This window comes from Bos grunniens, chromosome 16, assembly GCF_055505025.1.
Source record: "Bos grunniens cultivar Pamir isolate PY7600 chromosome 16, Bosgru_T2T1.0, whole genome shotgun sequence".
NCBI lineage: Eukaryota > Metazoa > Chordata > Mammalia > Artiodactyla > Bovidae > Bos > Bos grunniens.
Window position 1 is genome coordinate 37176318 of NC_141180.1, and position 6394 is coordinate 37182711.

Sequence of the window (6394 nt, forward strand, 5' to 3'; positions counted from 1 at the left end):
GGAGACCCAGCTGAGAGGGCTGTGGGGAGACGCCCCCCTGGTTTCTGAAAGCGATGTAGATGTGTCTGTTATCCCCTCACTAATGTCATCTTCTGTTGTCTCCTTATGAAAGAGAAATAAGTTTATTGTAGAAAATCTACAAATACAAGTGAGCAAAAAAGAAAATGACCCATAATCTCACAATTAAAATATTGGTGTCTACTCTTTTTTTTTCTACATACGTATCTTCATATTTTCTTTTATGAAAATGGCATCTCTCTGCCCGCCGCATTCTGCCACTTTGCTTCTCACTTTAAACTGTTAACCGGCCTATTCCATATCAAGTGTGCTTGCTCATCCCTCTTACAGCGTGCCTTCCCGGAGAGCACAAGCAGGCAATCTGACCTTCCCTTACTGCCAAGCATCTAGATTCCTGCTTTTAATCATCGGGACAGGGGTAAGCATCTTGTGGGAACCTGCGTCTTCTGTACCTAAAGACTGTTCTTAGGATAGGTTTTGGGGGTTTTGTTCTATCACAGGTTTATCAGGAACCCAAAGCATTTTATATGCATTGCCTGGTTGCATTCTAGAAAGGAAAAGAAGGTGATCTAGGGTTTGGTTTTTTGTCTTGGGAGTTTTTTTCCCTTCAAAAATTCTTGATCCAACTTTAGCTTTGGATACCTGCACCTGGTTCCCAGACAACTTATGTGGTGGGATAGAAAGACGGTCGGAGGATCCAAGTTCCCTGGTCATGTTGGTAAAGAGATGGTCCCCACCCCAATTCAGCCCCCAGGGAGGGACTTGGGAGTGGGGTGGGGGGGTAAGGAGGTGAGCAGGTGCTCAGCACCAAGTCCAGCAGAGAAACTCAGTTTTCATAGTCTGGGCTGCACGTGAGGTTGTATGTCAGAAAAAAGGTGTGCTGATTAGAAAAATCACCGACAGCATACCAGCCACCTTGCCTACTAGCTGTGTGACACTTGGAGCACTCCATGCAACATAAGTGGAAGGACCTTGGACCTCCTGTCCCCACTGAGGGGCAATCAGAGGCAGAAGCCCCCCGTTAGAGAATGTTTGGGGGGTCTGGAGTGGCTCCACTGCTGCAAAATGCTTTTTTTTGGCGGGGGAGGGGGCTGCACTGGGTCTTCGTTGCTGTGAGCAGGGGCTATTCTCTAGTTTCAATGTGGGGGCTTCTCATTATGGTGCTTTCTCTTGCAGAACACGGGCTTTAGAGTGCAGGTTCAGTAGTTGGGGCTTGAGGGCTTAGTTGCCTGGAGCCATGGGGAATCTTCCCATACCAGGCATCGAACCCATGTCCCCTGCGTTGGCAGTCGGATTCTTAACCACTGGACCACCAGGGAAGTCCTGCAAAATTGCTTTTTGTGGTAGCAGCTCTGAGGGCATTTTGTTACAGAGGGTAAAAGTGGGGGAAGCTGCTCTCAGCCCCCAAAGCATCTGACAGATGACAGCGAGTGGGCTAGATCACGGTGAAGGAAGGGAGAGAAACAGGATTCCGGTGCGTCTTCTTCATCCATAACTAGGTTTTCACAATAAGCATTGTGGTGTCCCTAGAGTGCTCCAGGCTGTGCCAGGCACTGGGGCTACAATGTTGGGCAGAACAGAGGTGTCCCTGCTCCCTGGGGGCTACGTAGAGCAGGAGGCCGGGCTTAGATAAGCACCCAGTGAGTACACAATGACACACCTTCAGGGCTTCGAAGTCATGGGTCATAGTCTCAAGGTTGGAGACGAAACTTTAAGGCAAGATGAGACAGGTCACTCTAAGTAGGAGTAAGTGCTTATGCAAAGGCCCCAGGGTGGCGTAAGGAATTGGAAAGTTACTGTGACAAAAACCCTGGGATGGAGGGTGTGAGTAGCTCCAGCTGAGCCCAGGAGAGCAGAAGCCACCCACAAGGGATGTCATTTGTCACCCACAAATGGCACATGAGGAATTTTAGACTTCATCCTAAGAGCAAAGGGAAAGCCAATGTCAAGTACAAGCAAGGGAGAGACAGGAGCAAACAAGCATTTTTAAAAGGTGACTCATCGGGACTTCCCTGAAGGTCCAGTGGTTAAGAATCTGCCTGCCTAAGCAGCGGACATGGGTTCGACCTCACGGTCGGTGAAGACTCCACATGCCAAGGGGCAGTTTAGCCCATGAGCCACAACTGCTGAAGCCCTGGTTCCCTAGACCGTGCTCTGCAACAAGAGAAGCCACCATCATGAAAAGCCCTCGCGCCTCACCTACAGAACAGCCTCCTGCTCTTCACAACTAGAGGGGAAAAAAAAGCTGATGCAGCAACAAAGACCCAAGACAGCCAAAAATCAATAAGTAAATAAAATTATAAAAAATAAAAATTGTTCAATTTTTGGAGAACCAAGTAGGATCTGAGCCCAAAATTTATGAGCATAACAGCATTTCTGTATTTTGTCTTTTCCTTGACTTAACTGAATTACACAGCTTTGAATAACATCACCAACTCAATGGACATGAACTTGGGCAAAGTCCTGGAGACAGTGAGGGACAGGGAGGCCCGGCTTGCTGCAGTCTATCGGGTCGCAAAGAGTCGGACAGAACTTAGTGACTGAACAGCAACAGCAACAAGCTTGAATCGAATGTGGCAATTCATAATACGTACGTAGGGGCTTCCTGACAGCTTGCGGCACCTAAGCCAGAGTCAGGCAGCCTGTGCGTCAGGGTGCGCTGCTGGGGCCGCTCGGTGCCTCTGTAGAAAGAATTTCTTTAAGCAGCTTGAGCTCTTCCATTCTAACACCAGTGGACCCTTCCAAGTTCGTCCATCTAAATCACACGTGCCAGCATAAATCCACGTGGCATAGCCCTCGCTCGCCCACCAAGTTGCCAGAACATTCCCTGAGAATTGCCAGATGCCACCAGCGGATGTGTGATTGCCTCCTTTCAACTTGCTTAGACATGATGCTGGAAGAAATAGGGGGTTAAGGGAAAGCTCGTGATTTTCTGGAGTTGACTTGATGACTAGATCTAGTCCCGGGCAGCCATCCATCACCGGTTAGGGCCTTTTATGACCTTGAGGCCTGCCTGCAGCTGCTGAGAGGTTTGCTGAGCTGGGATTGTGTCTGGAGATTCGATTTTCTGTTTGCAGAGACATCAACAGCTTATCATGAACTTGAAGCTCCCAAATTCACTGCAGTGGAGCCCAAGGAACATGGATCTCTAGTTTGACCTTAAAAATAGCAAAGTGGGCAGGAGAGTTGGGTTCAATATTTCATTTTTATTTGGCCCCTTCACTCCAATCTGCCAAATTACCAACTGCATTAGCTGATGACTTTATAGAAGGGCTGGTATAAATGGCCCCAAGTGACCCCTGGCACAACCAAGCAGTATAGGAAGAGTCCACATCAGCAGGTCTCTTTTTCTGCTTCCGTGCTGAGCAAGCAGTAACCAGCCTGAAGTTGCTTCTCAACACATTTTGTTGACCTTGTATATTTCCCCCACAAAATCACTAGAACACATGGAATTGCTATGGATTTCCAAAATATTAGTCTATTTAAAAAGAAAATATAGAGAGTTTTTTCTAGTAGTAATATCAGTTTATTCATTGTGAAGATTGTACCAGATGCAAGCAATAGTGGACGCTAGATATAGGGTAAACAGGAATTCTGTGTGCCTTCTTTTCTGTAAATCTAAAATTGTTTCAGTGCTCGCTTCGGCAGCACATATACTAAAATTGGAACGATACAGAGAAGATTAGCATGGCCCCTGCGCAAGGATGATATGCAAATTCGTGAAGCGTTCCATATTTTAAAAAAAATAAAATTGTTTCAAAGTAAAATGTTTATTTAAAAAAAATTATTTCCAGAACTTGGGGGATCCTTGATCATTACAATAACACTGCTTAATGGAACGGTTGCTTTAATTATTTTTCTTATGCATTTTCCTCCTAATAAATATCCCTAATCTTCTACTTGATCCCTAACTCATTATTAGAAACACATCAGGGACTTCCCTGGTGGCTTGTGGATAAAAGTCTGCCTGCCAATGCAGGTGACATGAGCTCAGTCCCTGGTCTGGGAAAATTCCACACGCCAAAGCAACTAAGCCCAAGCACCACAATTCCTGAGCCCGAATGCTGCAATTACTGAAGTCTGTGAGCCTAGAGCCTGTGCTCAGCAACAAGAGAAGCCATCATAATGAGAAGCCCACCCACTACAACAAAGACTCAGCACAGCCAAAAACCAATCGATATGTTAATTAAAGAAATAAACCATAAAGAAACACACCAGCTAAATTTTTTGTAGTGTCTTTTTAAAGGTATTAACATTGTACATGATGGCAACTTAAAAGCTTTCAGCTTGCAACTAACTCAGACTTAGTTCAAACTGGACCAGATCCTCTTGTTGGAAACAACAGGAGAGACCACGGGACACATTTTACAGATGAGGAAACTGAGGCACTGCCTCTCCCCATGATGATACGCAACATCAGCAGGAATCTCATGCATGCTCTAGATTCCAGATCCTGAACTTGCCGACTTTTAAAATCAGTGGTTTTCAAACTTTTGTGTGCACAGGACTCCTTAAAAGTCTGAACCTTCGATCTGAGGAAGAACCCAGGTATCTGCATTTCTAACAAGCTCCAGAAACAGTGCTCACAAGTCTTGCCAGATGAAGGGACCCTGAGGGTGTTTCCAGGAGGCAGCACCTGCTCCCCACCACCTCCAATCTTCCTTCTGATCCGAGGCTGGCACTTAGAACCCACTTCCTGATCCAGGGCCCACCAAGATTACCCAAGCAACGCCCACAGGCCGGCTGGAACTCCCTGCCTCACTAACACACAGCTCTAAAATTCCAAGCCTGAATCACTGATTCTCAGCCTTGGCAGGATTCTGGAATCACCTATTATCGTTTAGTCACTAAGTCATGTCCAACTCTTTTGAGACCCCATGGACTGTAGCCCACCAGGCTCCTCTGTCCATGAGATTTCCCAGCAAGAATACTAGAGTAGGTTGCCATTTCCTCCTCCAGGGGATCTTCCCAACCCAGGGATCATACCCGCATCTCCTGCATTGGCAGGCAGATTCTTTACCACTGAGCCATCCAAGAAGCATGGGGGACTTTAAAAAGCACTGTTGCTGGTTCCCACCCTCAGAGATCCTGATGAGCTAAATGAGCTGGGGAAGGGGGAAAATATGGATGCTGATAAACACAAGAGATCAAACAAAAGCACTTTTTGGCCCAGTGGTTGAGAATCTGCCTTGCAGCGCAGGGGACTTGGGTTGAATCCCTAGTCGAGGAACTAAGACCCCACATACTGCGGAGCAAGTAAGCCTGAATGCTGAAACTGGAGAGTCTGTGTGCTGCCAACGAAAGATCCCGCGTGCCACAACTAAGACCCAGTGCAGCCAAAGAAATTAACATTTTTTAAAAAAATCCGATTCCTTCACCTGTTAGATTCTCAGAGACTGACCTTCATTTCGCAGTCCCTGTTTGCCCTCTGCACTTGCTGCAGGACCCAAAACAGGAAACGAATTAAATGTCCATCCAATGGAATAGGTAAAAAATTACAGTAAAAGTGGACTTTTACGCATGTAGACATTGATGCAGCCATGAAATGAGCAGATTTTTTCTATGTGCAACAAAATGGATGAACTCATGGGCTTCCCTGGTGACTCAGTGGTAAAGGGTCCACCTGCCCATGCAGGAGACATGGGTTCAATCCCTGATCCTGGAAGATCCTACATACCTCAGAGCAACAAAACCCTTGTGCCACAACTATTGAGCCTGTGCTCTGCTGCTGCTGCTGCTGCTAAGTCGCTTCAGTCGTATCCGACTCTGTGCGACCGCATAGACGGCAGCCCACCAGGCTCCCCGGTCTCTGGGATTCTCCAGGCAAGAACAATGGAGTGGGTTGCCATTTCCTTCTCCAATGCAGGAAAGTGAAAAGTGAAAGTGAAGTTGCTCAGTCGTGTCTGACTCTTAGCGACCCCATGGACTGCAGCCTACCAGGCTCCTCCATCCATGGGATTTTCCAGGAAAGAGTACTAGAGTGGGGTGCCATTGCCTTCTCCGGAGCCTGTGCTCTAGAGCCCAGGAACTGTGACCACTGAAACTCCTGCACTTTAGAGCCTGTGCTCCACAACAAAAGAAGCCCCCACAACGAGAAGCCCCTGCTCACCACAACAGCAAAAAGCCCACACAGCAACAAAGACGCAGCACGACCAGAAACTAACTAAATGATTTTTTTTTTAATGGATGAACTCATAACACAGCATTGAACACATAACTGAACACATAAATATATAAAAATTTCAAAATCAGGGACTCCTCTGATAGTTTCATGGTTAAGACTCCACCTTGCCAATGCAGGGGGCTCAGGTTCAGTTACTAGTCCGGGAAACTAAGATCCCACATGCTGGAAGGACCGTCCAAAACATTGAATAAA

The 6394-nt window shown here is 46.8% G+C and overlaps 1 non-coding gene across 1 annotated transcript; it reads left to right on the forward strand.

Moving 5' to 3' along the window:
- Positions 1-3650: 3650 nt before the first annotated feature.
- On the forward strand, positions 3651-3757 carry LOC147356609 (U6 spliceosomal RNA). Its single transcript, XR_015143880.1, has one exon. It is a non-coding gene; the product is annotated as a U6 spliceosomal RNA (small nuclear RNA).
- The last annotated feature ends 2637 nt before the right edge of the window (positions 3758-6394 follow it).